General features: G+C 35.0%; 1 long non-coding RNA gene across 1 annotated transcript; it reads left to right on the top strand.

Moving 5' to 3' along the window:
• The first annotated feature begins 2,876 nt into the window (after positions 1-2,876).
• Positions 2,877-19,525, top strand: LOC109183060. Its single transcript, XR_002054482.1, has 4 exons — positions 2,877-2,886; positions 9,466-9,472; positions 19,199-19,379; positions 19,466-19,525. It is a non-coding gene; the product is annotated as an uncharacterized LOC109183060 (long non-coding RNA).
• The last annotated feature ends 316 nt before the right edge of the window (positions 19,526-19,841 follow it).

Below are 19,841 nucleotides of genomic sequence, written 5' to 3'. Positions count from 1 at the left end.
TCAGTAGATAATAGTGAATTATTAAATAACGAAAACTTTGCTTTGTTTGTCAGGAAATTCAAGAGGTTTATGAGGAAAAACAATCACAAAAGTTTTCCCAAAGCAAGCATGTCACGAAGGCATAAAAAGGAAACCATGGAGGACAATTCAAATTTATGCTACAACTGTAGAAAGCCTGGACACTTTATGGTCGAATGTCCTTATCCCAAGGTAAGCAAAAATCAATCTAACACCGTACAGGAGGAAACCAAAGTCAAGGATAGGAGATTCAACAAGAAAGACAAAAGAAAAGCTCTTATTAGTGACCCACTAGAAACAAGTGAGTCTGAGGAATCTTCTAGCAACGAAAGTGACAGTTCTACAGATGATAATGCAATATTTGGAATGAGCATATCAAGCAATTCAAATAGTCAAGATTTATGTCTTATGGCACACGAGACCGATGATGATGAGGAAATTTGATACTTCGATAGTGGATGCTCTCGACACATGACTGGAAATAAATCTAGTCTTGTGGATTTTAAATACATCGAAGGACCAAAAGTTGTGTTTGGAGGAAATGATCGATATGGTACAACCAAAGGAATAGGAACAGTATCCCGCAATGGTCTAAAAATAGAAGACGTATCCTATGTTGAAGGATTAAAGTTCAACTTGCTGAGCACAAGTCAATTTGCGATAAAGGCTATCTTGTAGAGTTTTTCAAAGACAAATGTCAAGTGAAGAACGGATCCACAGGCGAGATTGTTCTAGAAGGAATCAGAAAGAAAAATATGTATGTTGTAGACTGGAGCACAACCAAAGACTCTATGTGTCTTGTAGCAAACAACTCAAGCAATGTGGGTTGGGAATGGCACAAAAAGTTGAGTCATCTCAACTTCAAAACCATTAACAAGCTCATGACGAGAAATCTAGTCAAAGGACTACCCAACATCACCTACAGAAAAGATCAGATTTGCGATGCATGTCAAAAGGGAAAACAAGTCAAATCATCCTTCAAGACAAAAACACACGAATCAAGTCAAAGACCTCTTAGTCTACTACATATGGATCTATTTGGTCCTGTGGAGCCAGTAAGTATGAGTGGTAAGAAATATACTCTTGTTGTTGTTGATGATTTTTCCAGGTACACATGGACGATATTTCTCGGGAAGAAAAATGAAGTAGAGAAGAAGCTACCAGAACTTCTCAAACAGCTTCAAAATGAAAAAGAAGTCAACATTGTCAAAATTCGTACCGACAGAGGAACAGAGTTTGTGAATAGCGTAATTCAAAATTACTGCAATACTCAAGGAATTATGCATCAACTATCAGTCGCAAGAACTCCACAACAAAACGGAGTTGCCGAAAGGAGAAATCGTACGCTTAAAGAAGCCGCACGAGTAATGATAGCTGCAGCCGAGCTACCTAAACGCTTTTGGGCCGAAGCAATCAATACTGCTTGCTATACCCAAAACAGAAGTCTAATCTACAAGCTGCACGACAAGACACCATATGAATTGTGGAAAGGGAGAAAACCTAACCTTAGCTATTTTCATTCATTTGGTTGCAAATGTTTTGTTCTTAATAATGGTAAAACATATCTAAGAATATTTGATCAACGTGCAGATGAAGCAATATTCTTAGGATATTCTTCCACCAGCAGAGCATTCAGAGTATTAAATAAATCAACAATGGTGGTTGAAGAATCCATTCATGTCGTGTTTGATGAGCTCTCGAAGAGCAAGGAATATCCGACAGTTGGTATCAATGATGAAAATAATACTAATAAAATTTCTGAAGATATTTTGCAGGGAAATAGCAATCTAAACTGCTCCGGAACAGAAACCGATGTGGAAGATGAAATAAGGGAAGAAGTAAGGGGATGTGTTGGGGTTGGAGTTGGAACTAATAGTGAAGATCAACAAATGGATCAAACCGCAAATCCAAATCCTTCCACCTCACATGAACCCTCTACTTCTCAAGGAAATTTTCAACCGGATTTGAAGTGGCTAAGAAATCATCCACAAGACCAAATCATTGGAGAAATTCATGATGGCGTGAGAACTAGATCTGCTTTACAAGAAACCTTATTTTCATGTTTTCTTTCTCAGGTTGAACCAAAGGACACAGATGAAGCTTTAAAAGATCCTAGTTGGATTGAAGCAATGCAAGAAGAGCTAAATCAGTTTGAAAGCAACGATGTTTTGGAGCTTATTTCAAGACCATCTAATCACAACGTGATTGGAACAAAATGGGTCTTTAGAAATAAAGCAAATAAAGATGGAATCGTTGTTAGGAATAAAGCAAGGCTAGTCGCAAAGGGATACTCACAAGAAGAAGGAATAGATTTTGATGAGACATTTGCCACGGTTGCAAGATTGGAAGCAATAAGAATTTGTCTAGCCTTTGCAGCTTACAAGAATTTTACAGTCTATCAGATGGATGTAAAAAGTGCATTCTTAAATGGCCTACTCGAAGAAGAAGTATATGTTGAGCAACCCCCAGGTTTCGAGGTAAAAGATAATGTTGATAAGGTCTACAAACTAAAGAAGGCATTATATGGGTTAAAACAAGCAACGAGAGCTTGGTATAACACCCTATCAATGTTCTTAATTAGTTGTGGGTTTACCAAAGGCCTTGTTGACAAAACCTTATTTAAAATTCAAGAAAATGATCATATATTATTAGTAAAAATTTATGTTGATGATATTATCTTGGGAAGTACTAATAAATTATTATGTGAGAAATTTTCTAAGCTCATGCAGAACAAGTTTGAAATGAGCATGATGGGAGAGCTAAACTACTTCCTTGGACTGCAAGTAAAACAACTGAAGGAAGGAATACTCATAAATCAGGCCAAAAACACCAAAGATCTCATTAAGAGATTCGGCCAAGAAGGAAAGAGTTCAGTGAAAATTCCAATGAGCACATTAGTCAAATTAGACAAGGACGATGAAGGCAAAGATGTTGACGAGACGCAATATCGAGGAATGATTGGATCTTTATTATATCTCACTGCGAGTAGACCCGACATATCTTACTCAGTGGGTGTATGTGCAAGATTCCAATCTAAGCCAAAAGAAAGCCATCTACTTGCCGTCAAGAAGATTATCCGATATCTCAAAGGAACCATTAATGTTGTATTATGGTATCCTAAAGAAGGAAATTTTGAACTAACCGGTTTTTCATATGCAGATTTTGCAGGGTGCAAAATTGATTGAAAAAGTACCTCAGGAACGTGCCAGTTCTTAGGGGGAAGGTTAGTTTCATGGTTTAGCAAGAAACAGAACTCCATTGCAACAAGCACAGCCGAAGTCTGAATTATTCAAATGGGAATTTTGTAAACTTGTTGAAATTCTTGCCAAGTGTGTATTGTGTAAATTAGGTGGATTTGATAAATCTACTTTACAAATAGCAAGTATGATGAATGCTGTGGTTTATGGAAAGAAGTTGGATTGGAGCAAAGTAATTTTCAACCGATTGGTCACAATGGTGGAAAAAGAAGACAAGTCTAGTTATGGTCTCATGATTGGTGAACTCTTGAGAAGGAAAGGCATCCAAATGAAGGATAGAAAGTCAATTATTTCTAGCAAGTACCTATTTCGGGTTAATGTCAAAAGAGAAAGAATTGAGGAACATGAAAATGAAGAAGAACAATTGGATGATGACATACCCTTAAGCCGTGTGTTTAAGAAGAAAAGAACACCAAGAGTTGAGATTAGAGACCAAGATGAGGCTGCTAATGTTGAGACAGTTGCTGCTGAGGAACAGAATGAGGTCTTGGATGCTTCCAACACCATCCAAACAGAAGAAATTGAAGCAGTTCAAGAAGAAGAAGCAGGGGATGATGCAGGGGATGACTAGAGAGACGACACAGGGGATGACCTTATAGAAGATTTGGATACTCACTATGTGGCAGATTTGAACACTGATTTTGTGGTGGCTGATGAACCAGTGTTACCAGCTGATTTAGGGGCTGATCCAGAGGCCAAGGAAAGAGAACAACAAGAAGATGTTGAGATGGATGGACAAGCAAAGGAGGATGAAGTTCAAAAGAATGATGATGAACATATTGGTGTTGATATTTTGAATGAAAATTCGAATGAAAATGAGGAAATTGACCAAACAAAAGGTTCTAATGTTGAGGTGATCAAGGCCTTGAAGGAACTAAAGGAGGCCATTGGAGCACATGTTGAAAAATCTAACCCAACAATTGTTGAGTTTTTTAATTCTTTTGTTGACAGGTTAACAATTGCCCTTGAGGAGGAAAGAAGTGCTCAAGTCAATCTTGAAAAGTCTCACCATGCCAACAACATGATACACAAAATTAGGCATGAGAAGTTACTTTTCAAAGTGTGCGTGGAGGTTGAGGATCTACGAAGATCAATTGAAAAGATTGACACACATGGAGATGATATTCGAATGATCAAGAAAGAGTTATCCATAATGAAGGATTTTCTCCAAGGAATGGCTAGCACAACTTTGCGTACCGACTCGGTGGTCAAGGAAATTGTGACATTATCCAAGAAGGGCACGGACATGGTTAAGTCCATTTTTTATGACACCAAAAAGGGGGAAAGAGAACAACCCTCTCATTTTGGTTGTGGATTTGGACATGGTGGACAAAGCTCGAGCAGTTCGGGCCATGCATACCTTCAGGGGGAAGGAAGTTCACCGAATGAAGATGTCATTGCATCATTTGCCGCACTTGTACCGGACGTGTCCAAACTAGAGGAAGGAATGAGTATTTTCGAATGTGCCAAATGGTACACTCGAAATGTTTTTCCAACAAGCAAGGGAGATGTACGTGGAGCTTTTTCATGCTATATCAAAGGGCAAGTGAAGCAATTATATTATCATGCTAATTGCGAAGGTAACTTCATTAAGCTAAGAGCTAGAGTCAATAGCATGATTGGACTATGAAAATGTTTGATATTTAAATATATTTTGCTAAGTATGTAATATGGCTTGTTGAACCTTGATGCAATTAATCTATCTAGTCATATTTTATTTAGCTTTATGCTTTTTAGTTTTTAGACACATGTTTAGCTTTGTAAATGCAATTTGAGGGAAGAAAACAAGTTGACAAAAAGAAATTAAAATCAAACCTCAAAAATTGCAACCTCTTTTACGTGTCTAAAAGTAAAAAGTTTTTAGGTCCAAAAATTGTCAAACTCGTCAATTTGGCTAGTCAAAATAAAATATTATTGTTTTTTAACTGGACTAAGCCAAAATGTTCGGGTATAGGTTTTGGCATCATCAAAAAGGGGGAATTTGTTAGGAATAAATTGTAATAGTTTTGATGAGCCAAATTTGTATTTTTAGAACCCCCTATTTTATTTTGAGTCTAGTTGTCTATTAGTCTAAATCCCAAGTCAAGCCAAAAATTCTACGAAATTCTTAGCAAAATATACTTATCCAGAATGTTACTATTTGAGAATTATTTACCTTCGAAAACACCAAAGGATTAAGTGGTGAAGTGGATAAGGAACAAGGTGGCTGAAGTTAGAAGTCACGGGTTCCAGACTCAATCTCTACATTTTTGAGTAAGAGATAAAGAAGGGGACGACCAAGGGGCTGATAGGGGACGACCAAAAGGCAGACTCGGATTAATTTGTGAATTAATCTAAAATGCTACTAAAGTCATTCTGGGAATAAAGATTAAATCCAGAAATATTAAGTAATGAGTTAATATGGTGTAGTGGTACAAGCGTGGGAGATATATGTTGTTGGCTCGTGTTCAAATCTCATCGGAAGCATATTCTTTAAAGATGACAGTTGTTGAGTGCATGCTACAATGTGGACACATGTAAGGCTAAGTTGACTACAAGTTTGGAAGCTTGTGGACATGATATGAATTCTTCTACACATGATCCTGCTATATATGCATCTCAAACCATTTCAGAAGAAGAAATGGACGAAGATATAATTTTTTCTCAAGCAAGAATCAGCAGAAAATCTTTTGGAAGATTTCATCATTTTGAATCCGTCAAAGATAAGGAAATTATTTTTCGGAGAAGATTCAGCTGAAGAGCCGACATATACGACTTTGAAGTTTTGTTAGGCGAGGATTTTCAAACTCACTGTAAGAAGCCAATCTCTTGCATTAAATCACCGCAATGCAATTTGGCAATAATGTGTAGCTGATCAAGATGAACGATCAAGATCAACTGATGCTACAACGGTAATATAGCTTCTTCAGCTATATATACCAGAAGACTTGAAGACATGAAGCAGAGAGTGCAATACACGAAAAAGAGAAGGCAAGGCAATACAATGAAGCAAAAATTCGAAAATATCTAGTCTGAGCTTACACGAGAGATATTCTTCAAGTCATTAGAAGAGAAATTTGTTTTCTCTAAATCTTACCTCTACTGTGTGTAGAAAGAGGGTTGAGTGTAGCTTTGTGCAAGACACTACCCTATTGAGTGTAGCTTTGTGCGAGACACTCGTGGTTGCTGAGTGTAGCTGTGTGCGAGACGCTCGGTGGTTCTAAGTGTAGCTGGGTGCAAGACACTTAGTTGGTGTAGGAGTATAGCTTTGTGCGAGATACTCGGGAGTATAGCTTTGTGCGACATACTCGGGATTGAGTGTAGCTGTGTGCAAAACACTCGGGAAGTGCTTGTGTGCACTTGATTCACTATTTGTATCTGGGTGAACGAGATAGTGAATTTCTTCCTTGGAGTGAAAGGAGAAGAGTGGACTAGGAGGATTACACCACCTCTGAACCACTATAAATTGCCTCTCTCATTTACTTACTGCCTTTATTTATTATTGCATGCATACTAACCCATTTACTATTCGTCTTATTCATTTATCTTATTGATTGGGTTATGTGACTTTACAAGTGCATGCAGACACAATTCCATTCGGATTCACTCATTGATTCACACGTGATATCACACACATATTGAGTGCACCATCTCTTTAAATATTTTGTTATCTTGCATGTTGAATATTTGACTGACCCATTTTATATACTGTTCGAATTTATTCATCTGGGTCTAGTAGATTTCACGTATGCATGTGGGCACAAATTTGCATACTTATTATTTGAGCCATACCAAGCATATCTATCATACTGCATGTGATATATCTCTTTGATTTTACGTAACACTTGGTTGTTTAAATTATTCCGCTGCGCATCTAAGTTTCATATCTTGTTACTTAGAGTTGAAATTACCAAAGTGTTATTAATTGTGAAAAAGTTTAAAAAGTCTATTCACCCCCCCCCCCCCTCTAGACTTTTTACCACCCTATCGGGACCAACAGGGGTGTCTTGCCAAAGTTTTGGTGCCAACACCTACGAAAGTAAAGATAGGTTTTAAGACGGTGGACTGTATCTTTATTGGCTATGCACATAATAGTATTGCTTATCGGTTCTTAGTACACGAGTCCCATAATCCGGACGTACATGAGAACACAATAATAGAATCAAAGAATGCATATTTCTTCGAAAATATATTTCCTTGTAGGTCCAATGAGGGACCAAGTACGTCAAAACGAACGTTTGACGAAACTATGGATAATGATAGTGGGGAATCTGAGAAAGAACCTGAGCTCGAGCCGAGACGCAGTAAGCGGGCGAGAGTTGGAAAATCATTCGGTCCTGATTTTCTAACTTACTTGTTAGAGTACGATTCGGGTACTCTAACTTTTTTTATTAGAAAACGAACCCGATTTTCTATCTTGTTTGATAGAAAACGAGCCTCGAACGTATGTAGAAGCTGTGACTTCTACAGAAGGACCAATGTGGAAAGAGGCTATAAAAAGTGAAGTGAATTCTATCTTACAGAATCACACTTGGGAACTTGTTGATCTTCCTCCGGGTAGTAAACCCTTAGGATCCAAGTGAGTCTTTAAAAGGAAGATGAAACCTGATGGTTCCATCGAGAAGTATAACTGTATAAGGCTAGGCTTGTAATCAAGGGTTACAGGCAACGGGAGGGCCTCGATTACTTCGACGCGTATTCTCCCGTAACGAGAATAAACTCCATTAGGATGATTCTTGACATAGCCGCGTTGCGGAACTTGGAAGTTCATCAAATGGATGTGAAAACCGCTTTCCTAAACGGCGAATTAGATGAGGAAATCTATATGGAACAACCCGAAGGGTTCGTGGTTCCGGGCCAAGAAAGGAAAGTGTGTAAGTTGGTTAAATCGCTCTATGGTTTAAAACAAGCGCCTAAGCAGTGGCACGAGAAGTTTGACCATGCGATGTTAACTAACGGGTTTAAAATAAACGAAAGTGACAAATGTGTCTACGTTAAGGAAACGATAGACGGCTACATCATCCTTTGTTTATATGTCGATGATTTCTCATCGTTGGTAGTAATGATCGGATGATCAAGTCTACTAAAAACATGTTAAATGCGAGATTTGACATTAAGGATATGGGTTTGGCCGATTTAATCCTCGGGATAAGAATCATTAGAAGACCTGATGGTCTCGTGTTGAGCCAATCACATTATATTGACAGAATCCTTGAGAAATTTAACAAGGATGACAGTCAAGTGGCCAGGACACCATTTGATACAAACATTCATCTAACCAAGAACCACGGAGAAGGTATTTCACAAGTGGAATATGCTCGGATTAGTGGTAGTTTGATGTATCTTATGAGCTGTACTAGGCCGGATATTGCCTATGCGGTTAGTAAACTCAGTAGATATACGAGTAACCCCGGTGCTATGCACTGGAAGGCAATAGTAAAGGTTATGAGATACTTGAGGTATACTCGTGATCTTAGACTGCATTACGGGAGATATATCCCGCTGTACTTGAAGGGTATAGCGACGCGAATTGGATATCTGATATTAAGGACTCAAAGTCCACGAGTGGCTACGTGTTTACACTAGCCGGTGCAGCCGTTGCATGGAAATCCTCTAAGCAAACTGTGATATCTAGATCCACGATGGAATCTGAGCTGATAGCCTTGGACAAAGGTTGTGAAGAGGCTGAATGGCTACGCCATTTTATAGAGGATATTCCTAATTGGGAAAGACCCTCCAATATGTGTGCATTGCGATAGTCAAGCCACAATTGGAAGAGTACAGAGTCATATGTATAATGGTAGGTCTAGACATGTGCGTCATAGACATAATACCATTAGACAACTGCTCACAACTGGTGTTGTCTCTCTCGATTGACTACGTAAAGTCAAAAGACAATATAGCGGATCCGCTGACTAAAGGGCTAGGCAAATAAGTTGTGGAGAAGTTGACACGAGGAATGGGTCTAATGCCCTTGGACTAAAATGTTCTATAGTGGATACCCAACCTAGCTGGCACCTAGGTTCAATGGGACAACTAAATTATGGAATGGAGCGCGTCACTGTGGGGGCCTCGGACTCCCTACCACTCCTCGTTAAAACAGTGACTCCCGCACGAGGCTAGCATGCTAAATGCTTTAATGATTCTTGAGTATGTGGGATACTCGAGAAATAATCACCTATGTTAGAGAGAAGTGGGGGTCGCTTCAAAGGAGAATTGTTGGGCAACAATTCTTTAGAAACTCTCGCATAACCAGGAACAGTGACCCACAGGGACGGATGCACATTGTTACTGCAGGGGGCCTTGGCCCCCCCTCTCAAAAAAAAATTAATAATACTTATATGAGTGAAGCCTTTGGAGGATTTAGAGGATTTATTAACTGGGCGTCTTGGGCCCTTGGCCCCCCCCCCCCCCCCCCCCTTGGGCAAATTATGCCCTGGACCCGTGTCCACAATGAATTGTGGACACGGGCCCAAAATGACGTCGTTTTTTTAAAAAAAAGCGTCATTTAGTTTTAAAAAAAAAAATCGCGTGTGTTTTGCCGTTAACGGCGTTAACGTCGTTGTTTTTTTTTTTTTTTTTGAATTATGAATGTACAGTTATGCCGTTATGAATGTACGATTATGCAATTATGAAATTATGAACACAGAGCTCTAACATTATGAACTTGCAATTATGAACATATAGTGATAAAATTATGACCATGGAGCTTTAAAATTGTAAATATAGAGGTTCGAAGATTATGAATGTACAGTTATGGAGTTATGAATGTACAGTTATGGAGTTATGAATCTACAGTTATGGAGTTATGAATCTACAGTTATGGAATTATGAATGTACAGTTATTGATCGAATTATGAACAAAGAGCACTGACATTATGAACTTACAATTATGAACATATAGTGATAAAATTATGAACATAGAGCTCTAAAATTGTGAACATAGAGCTTCGAAAATTATGAATGTACAATTATGGAGTTATGAATGTACAGTTATGGAGTTATGAATGTACAGTTATGGAGTTATGAATATACAGTTATAGAGTTATGAACGTACAGTTATGGAGTTATGAATGTACAGTTATTAACATATAGTAATAAAATTATGAACATATACTCCTATAACGAAGCGGTCTAAAATTTATTTTTAAAAAAAAGGAGATAACAGTGCCTAATAGCACTGTTACCCGTGTCCAGCATGCATGCTGGACACGGGTCCATAGCATAACGATTGCCCCCCCCCCCCCCCCCCCCCCCCCCTTCCCCAAAAAAATATTAATAGTATATTATTATTTTTTTGGCCCCCTTCACCATAGTATTAATCGTTATGCTGTGGAACCGTGTCCATCTTGCAAGGTAAACACAGTTCTATGTTCATAATTACTGAATTATATGTTCATAATTATAAATCTATATATTCATAATTTTAGAACTTTATATTCATAATTATTGAACTCTATATTTATAATTACAGAACTCTATGTTCATAATTACTGAATTATATGTTCATAATTATAAAGCTAAATTTCATAATTTTTGAACTTCATATTCACAATTATTGTATCTATATATTCATAATTAAAAAATTATATGTTCATAATTATGTTCACAACTATATGTTCATAATTTTTGAACTATATATTCATAATAATGAACAATTTTACTATTGATTGCAATGCATCTTGTGTCATCTACTAAGTTGCTTATTTAAAATTTAAGAGATAGTGGATGAGATGAATTAGTTGCAAGTGTGAAGTCTTTTTGTGAAACTGTCAACATAATTGTGCCGAATTTTGATACTCAATATATTGCAAGAAGAGGAGGTCTAGGCATCAACAAGATGAATTAACAATTGGGCATCATTACAAATTTGATATTTTTAAGGGAAAAGGGTCAAATAGACCCTTTAACTTTTGATGAAAAAGCAATTAGGCCCTCAAACATTAAAAATGTTCAATTACACCCTTGAACTCTTTAAAGTTGTATAATTAGACCTATTTACAGGTAATCAACAGGTTAACAGGTAAAAAAATTCTAAAAAATATTTTTTTAGACGAGATTGAAAAAGGCTTGATTCAAGCCCGAGCTCGTGTGCGCCGGAAATTGGCGGGCTAAGTTATGCCAAACTTCGGTATCATTTTTCCAACATGCCACTTGTAGTTTCGGCTCGGCCATATGGTCGAAACTTGTCCAGTACTTTCGGCCTTGTGGCCGAAATGTCCTGAACAGACCGAAACTGGGTGAGGTCGAAAGCCGAAATGTCCTGAACAGGCCGAAAGTTTCGGCCTGTGGGCCGAAACTGGGTGAGGTCGAAAGTTGAGACCGAACTCTGTACGCCAACAGTCTGGAACCCGAAAGTTCTGACTATTATGGGGATTGAATTCATCTGTTACGGAATTAATATCCTATTAACTCCAATTTTGAATTCTGAATTCAATTCCCAGGTAGTGGCCAGCTGTTATAGCTGTTGGAAGTCATCTTTAATGTCAGTTTTAATTGCCATAATAAAGGCTATTGGCTCCTTCAACCCTATATAAGAGAGGGTAGAGGCAGTAGAGAAAAATACACAGAAAAATAGAACACGAAAGTTCATCATTTTTAGCCTCAAAACCTCTCTGCTTCTACTCCTTCTTCAAGCCTTACTGTGTTCATAACCGTGTCTTGCTCGCCGGATTCCTTGTTTGAGTGCTCAAACATTGAATCACTAGCAAGTTTTATCCTGGGAAGCCTTGGCCACAACGCTCCAAGCATCTTTGGGAGGTGGCAAATAAAGTTTTAAGGAAAGAGTGCCCACTTGACTCTTGCAAAAACCCAACACCAAACACTAGCCAAATTTCTTCATCTTTTCTTCCCTTCTTTCCAGAAAATAATAGTCATATTTTATTTGATTATTATTTGTTTTCTACCAATGGTTCCAACACATAGTACAACTAAGATCACAGTCATATACACATCAAGGCAAATCTAAAGCTTCCTACACTATAATCTCATTGCACAATGTACCCCTCTATGCTAGGCAAATTATGTTGTGGAACCGTGTCCACCTTGCAAGGTGGACACGGTTCCAAAACTATTCATAATTATAAATAGAGCAAATTACACTTTTGGTCCTATAACTATAGGGGGCGTGTTAATTTCGGTCCGTGACTTTTAAAACTAACAATTTAGTCCTTTAACTATACTTTTTTTAACAGATTTGGTCCTCCCGGCTAAATCACTGGCGAAAAGTTGCCGGAAAAACGTAAAGCATTTTTAATTATTTAATAATAGGGGCAAATTGGTCATTCCAGGTCCCTTTCATCTCTTTCCTTCACCTGCTAGCCGGAGTTTTTTTTTTTCTTTCGGGTTATGCTAGCAAGAGTTTGTCTCAAGGGCAGCCGATTCCGATTCCGAAAGCCCACATACACATTCTGATTCCAAAAGAAACCATTTTGACTCCACTTATTTTGGTCAGTAGCTTACAGCCGAACCTCCTACTCTTTAAATTTCGCAACATGTGAACTGTGTGAGCTTCTAGAGGACGACAATGGCGGCAAGTAATAATAACTTTATATTAACTTTTTAAAAAGGGGCAAAATTCCATCTTCCGGTGACGACCCAATCTTACACATGTATCGTCATTTACCATGATTGCTTCGTACGTTTGGAATTGCTTTGTACAATTGTGAATCGAGACAAACACAGATAATAACGAGGACGAGGACGGAGACAACTACTTTTCTAGGCCGGCCCATTACCAGGCATGTTTCCACCCACCTGTAATCAGAAATTACTTCGGCAATTGCATCTTGGGTTTTATCGCAAAGGCGAAGACGGAGGTACTCGCCGGAGATGACGCCTTCGCAGAGGCGGCGGTGGTGATCGGAGAAAGTATTCGCAGAGATGGAATTTTACCTTTTAAAAAAAGTTAAAGTGACCATTTTGCCCCCACTTATATTTAATTTAAAATGGGTTACGTTTTTCCGGCGAAAATTCACCGGTAATTTGGCCGTAAGGACCAAATCTGCTAAAAAAAGCATAGTTAAAGGACTAAATTGTTAGTTTTAAAAGTCACGGACCAAAGTTAACACGCTCCCTATAGTCATAGGACCAAAAATGTAATTTGCTCTTATAAATATAATATAGTTCAAAATTATGAACATATAGTTCTGTAATTATGAACATAGGGTTGTGAACATAATTATAAACATATAGTTGTATAATTATGGATATAGAGATTCAATAATTGTGAATATGAAGTTAAAAAATTATGAATATATAGTTTTATAATTATGAACATATAATTCAATAATTATGAACATAGAGTTCTGTAATTGTGAATATAGAGTTCAATAATTATGAATATGACGTTCAAAAATTATGAATACATAACTTTATAATTATGAACATATAGTTCAGTAATTATGAACATAGAACCGCAAGGTGGACACGATTTCACAAAATTACGATTGTCTATGCTACCACCAATAACCCTATTGCACATGACACACTACCCATTAAATAAAAAACAAAAACAAAAAAGAGGACATGTACTGAAGATGAAGATAATGATAATGCTACCCAAAAGAGAATTAAGAAGAATTAGAGAAATTTAAATCAAAAGTAGTATTTATTTAGACTATCGCTTTTAGACTAAGTATTTAGACTAGCGATATTACAAAGTTACAAACATTTATTTTAGAGAAAATTACAATCAATCTCTCATATATTATTTTGCATTTATATACTTTAAATTACCGATTTAAATAAACAAATTCAACATTTATTTACCTATGCATGAATCTCCTATATAATATTGCATTGATATACTTTGAAATACTTATTTAAAAATAATTATTGGGCATTATCTCAATCGCGCAAAGCGCGTAAAAAACTAATTTTAAGAAATAACTAACATATAACTCCAATATATAATGTGTATATATTATTATTAGAGTTAATTCCCAAATTGGTCCTCCGGCTATAGTTTTTTCTCAAATTAGTTCATTGACTTTAAATGCACATAAATTGGTTCTCCAACTATTTAAATTTAGCTATATTAGTCATTTGTTAGCATTGGTGTTAAGTTGATGTTAAAATGAATGGTAAAAAGGATAATTGAGGTGTTCCACTCCATTTTAATGAAATTCCTTCAACTAATCTGCAACTTCCTCACCCCACATCTCTACAATTTTTTATACTAAGCTCAACCAAATTCGGACACCTGCAAGCAAACGCTACAATCCCCTCATCACTCACCTTGCATCCACTCATACAAAGCTTCATCAAGCCCACACATTTTTTTGCGGTAAATTATTATGTAGACCATGGTCCACATAATGTCAATAGTTATGCTGTACAACCGAATGTACCATGCGCATGGTGCATACGGTTCAAAACGACGTCGTTTTGATTAAAAACGCGCGTCTCACTTTTAAAAAAAAAAATCAGGTTTGATTCTCAATAATAGCATTATTGTGGATATATAGTTATGAAATTGTGGATATATAGTTATGAAATTGTGGTTATATAGTTATGAATTTATGGATATTTAGTTCATTCATTGTGGATATTTAGTTCAATCATATATTGTGGATATTTAGTTCAATCATATATTGTGGATATTTAGTTCATTCATTGTGGATTTTTACTTCATTCATTCATTCATTGTGGATTTTTACTTCATTCATTCACTGTGGATATATAGTTATGAAATTGTGGTTATATAGTTATGAATTTATGGATATTTAGTTCATTCATTGTGGATATTTACTTCATTCATTCATTCATTGTGGATTTTTACTTCATTCATTCATTCATTGTGGATTTTTACTTCATTCATTCACTGTGGATATATAGTTATGAAATTGTGGATATATAGTTATGAAATTGTGGTTATATAGTTATGAATTTCTGGATATATAAAAATGCTATTGCTGGGAATCGAACCTGATTTCTTCTTTTAGTGAGACGCGCGTTTTTTTAACCAAAACGGCGCCGTTTTGCAACCGTATGCACCTTGCAAGGTGCATTCGGTTGCACAGCATAATTTGCGACATAATGTTATGTGGATCATAATAAAAAGTACATTTTAATATACTAAATGTATTTTATTTTTGTATTGTATGTACATTATACAAAATAATGTACACTCAATACAAAAATAGTGTACGTCTCCTGAATACAATGTACATTATTTTTGTACTAAATGTATATTATTTTTGTATTGAATATACATTATTTTACCGTATACAAAATATGGTCCATACAACTTGTGTGGACCATAATGATTCTTTCTTGGCAATGCAACAAACTTCAGGATCGCCAATTCTCTCAGTATGAGCAAAAACCAATCTTTCCAGTTTCACACAACTAGAAGCAATTGCAGACAAATTAGTAATATTAGTCTCTATATTGTCAAGCATCAGTTCCTTCAGATATTTAGGGGTCGTTTACTTCATTTCTCTGTTTTTCCATTTCCATTTTTCCATTTCTCCATTTTTCCAATTTTCTATCTCCATTTCTCCAATTTTCCATTTCTCCAATTTTCTAATTTTCATTCCCTATTTCCAATTTTTCATTTCTATAATAATAATAATAATAATAATAATAATAATAATAATAATAATAATAATAAATGAAATGGAAAAAAGAGGAAGATGTGGGGGGTGGGGGGGGAATAATAATAATAATAATAATAATAATAATAATAATAATAATAATAATAATAATAATAATAATAAGAAAGAAAGAAGGACGAAATGGAAAAAAAAAAAAAAAAAAAAAGAGAAATAAATGAAATGGAAAAAAGAGGAAGACGTGGGGGGTGGGGGTGGGGGGAAATAATAATAATAATAATAATAATAATAATAATAATAATAAGAAGAAGAAAGAAAGAAGGACGAAATGAAAAAAAAAAAAAAAAAGAGGAAGACGTAGCCACGTAGGGGAAAAGAAAGGGAAGAACAAAACACAAACAAAGCGCCACACGCAGGATTCGATCCCAGGACCTCGTGCACTGTTCACGTGATTTACTGTTCACCCGTGTCCACTCCTCCATTTGGAGAAAGCTTTTTATCTATTCTCCAAATTTGTATTAAAAGAGGAAGAATGGAGATAGAGATTGAATTTGGAAGAAGAAATTTAGTAAACAACTTCTCCAATTTTTCATTTCTCCACTTCTCAATTTCTCCATTTTTTGGAAAATCCTCCATTTTTCCAACCGGCATCTCCCACTCAGGCGTCATCGTCAAATGCAGAGTCTCTAAGTTTGAACATTTGGACACAGCCGTCACGCCAACATTGCTAACTGAAGCCATTCTAGATGGATCAAAACTAAGTGATCGTTTATTAAATTGGAAAAATGGAAAATTTTCTGGAAAAATGAAGAATTGGAGAAGTGGAAAAATGAAAAATGGAGAACTTGTTTACTAATTTTATATCTCCAACTAGTTGTTTACGCGCATTGCGCGATTGAGATACTGCCTAATGTTTTTCTTAAATAAGTATTTTAAAGCATATCAAGGCAAGATTATATTAAAATCTGAACAATCTGAACTATTCATTTGATTTAATAATTTGACGGTCATTTTTTCTACCCAATGTTTATAATTAAATAAATATTTGAAAGTATATAAATGCAAGGTTATGTATGAGAAGTTCAACATAAATAATTTAATGTCTAATTTGTTTATTTAAATATGTAATTCATAGTATATGAATACAATGTAATATAAGAGATTCATTATAATTGTTACTAAACTTTTTTTAAATAGTAACCAAGTATTTTTGTTGCAAAGGGTTCTAATATATTTAATGAATGCACATAGATACAAGATCAATGAATGAATCAACTGTACCAGTCCTTTAGGTGTTTTGCTCAGTGTTCATTTAGTTCAACTATTATTGTTGAATAAAAAAGTCCTTTAGGTGTTTTGCTCAGTGTTCATTTAGTTCAACCATTATTGTTGAATAAATTATTATGGATAAAGAAATTCCTAATTTAAGGAATTTAGATGTAGTAAAAATTTAAATTTTTTAATTATAATGTAACCCAAAGATATTGGACGATTGGTAAATATGATGTAACTCAAAGATCAAAATGCTAAATAATGTGTTTTGGTTATTCAACAATTTGAAGCAACAATTTGTTCCAAACCACTGAAAATACAAACATTGCAATTTATAATATTTTCACTTAACGTTTTTGAGAATGATTTCCCCAAAACACATCTATATTTTTTTAAAAAAAATTAGTAAAACAATTATTATTATTATTATTATTATTATTATTATTATTATTATTATTATTATTATTATTATTTGTATACCCTTAGACCATTTTAAATGTTAATTTAAACAACTAATTTTTTCAAATATCTTCTTACCAACCGTTGATATAATTCGCTGGTCAAATCCGCTAATATAATCGGCTAACGCTAACCGCTAACTGCTGATTATCAAACACGGACATTGCGAGGTCGTTTCTCACTTCAATTTGTTGTATGATTTGAATACTCTCTTTGTCAACAAATCCCTCAAATAGTTAATATAATGGCTTTATTAATATAAATTTTTTCATGGTATTAATAAAATACTTGGTAAATAAATATATAGCATTATTTTGAATTATAACTTTGATATTTAATTAAAAAAAATAATGCACAAAAAAAGATAATAGACAATGTAGTGAATATAATCAATTGATGAATTTGAATGTAAAGAATTTTTATATGGGAGAAAAATAAAAACAATATAACTAATAAAATTATTTCTCTTAATTAATTTATTGATAATGAATAATTTTTTTTAATAAAGACATTGTAGGGACAATGTAGCGAATATAATCAATTGATGAATTTGAATTTTGAATATAAAGAATTTTTATATTGGAGAAAAATAAAGACAATATAACTAATGAAATTATTTCTCTTATTTAATTTATTGATAATGAATAATTTTTTTTGAATAAAGACATTGTAGACACATAATTCTAAATTAAAGAAATGCATATGTATTATTTTTTGTTGTAGCTACTAAATTATTATTTAATTTAATAAGAGTAAAATAGAGTACTAATTATGCCAACTTTGATTGGGATGTGGTTCGAACCTAAAACATTTCTTATCTTATTGAAATCAATGAGTAAGTTAACGGTGAACTAACAGAAATTAACGGAAAAGATAATATTTAACGGAAAAGTTAACGAATAATCATATTCATTAAGAATAAATTACGAAATTTAAAGAAAAAAATTAAAATCTGTTCAATCTGAGCCATTCATTTGATTAAAAAATTTGACCGCCATTTTTTCTACCCATTATAGGCCTAACTCTCTTGGGCTCTTATTAGTATAGTAGAAGTAGATATAGATATATATAGTAGATAGATTATTTAATTTAATAAGAGTAAAATAGAGTACTAATTATGCCAACTTTGATTGGGATGAGGTTCGAAACTAAGACCTTCCTTATTGAAATCAATGAGTAAGTTAACAGTAAACTAACAGAAATTAATGAAAAAGATAATATTTAACGGAAATGTTAACGGATAATCATATTTATTAAGGATAAATTAGGAAATCTTAAGGAAAAAATTAAAATCTGATCAATCTGAGCCATTCATTTGATTAAAATATTTGACCGCCATTTTTTCTACCTATTATAGGCCTAACTCTCTTGGGCTCTTATTAGTATAGTAGATTTTAATCGAGTTAATTCCACTTTTGGTCCTATATTTATTGGACATTGGACACATTTTGACCGATTTAATTAATTTAGCCACATTGAACCCAGACTTTTTAAAAGGTGGACAATTTAGGTCCATCGTTATATCTGCTGTTAGAGTGTCGTGAAGTATGAGGGCAATTACGTCCTTTCAATTGCTTTTGATCCACAGCCTTCATTTGTTGTAGCTTTCATTATGATCCGACAGCGTATTTGTATTTGGTTTTTTGTTTTTACCAGAAATCTGGGAATATGGGAAGGAGTTCATGGATGAGACACGTTGACGAGGAAGACGGAGATGGGGAAAGGTATAATCCAGCTGGGTGCATGTGGAAGCGATTCATATATGCTCTAGACTACCATCACTGGCACTATAATAATGCTAGGAAGAAGCTTCTGCACAGAGTGATAAATGATAAGAGTAAGCATCTCAGCTCTCAAATACCCAATTAATTAACTGTTTATTGTTTATGATTTGTAATCCTGGAACAATTTGGTGTTCTGCAGACAAGACCAAATCGATTCACAATGATACTGGAGAAGCACAGAGACTTTTGGAGGATGAAGGCTGTGGATCAAAAGCAATTGAAAGGACGTAATTGCCATCATACTTCACGGCACTTTAACAGCAGATGTAACGATGGACTTAAATTGTCCACTTTTTGAAAAGTCTGGGTTCAATGTGGCTAAATTAATTAAACCGGTCAAAATGTGTCCAATGCCCAATAAATATAGGACCAAAAGTGGAATTAACTCATTTTAATCTCATCTCCATTCTTCCAATTTCTATACAATTTTGGAGAAAGGAAAATACACATTCTCCAAGTGGAGAGATGGAAACGTGTGAACATTGCTCAAGCTTAGGTCTCAGTTTTGAATCCTG

Source organism: Ipomoea nil, unplaced genomic scaffold (genome assembly GCF_001879475.1).
Source record: "Ipomoea nil cultivar Tokyo-kokei standard unplaced genomic scaffold, Asagao_1.1 scaffold1096, whole genome shotgun sequence".
NCBI classification, from domain to species: Eukaryota; Viridiplantae; Streptophyta; class Magnoliopsida; order Solanales; family Convolvulaceae; genus Ipomoea; species Ipomoea nil.
Note: the sequence above shows the minus strand (reverse complement) of the source record. Positions and strands in the feature narration are given on the sequence as shown.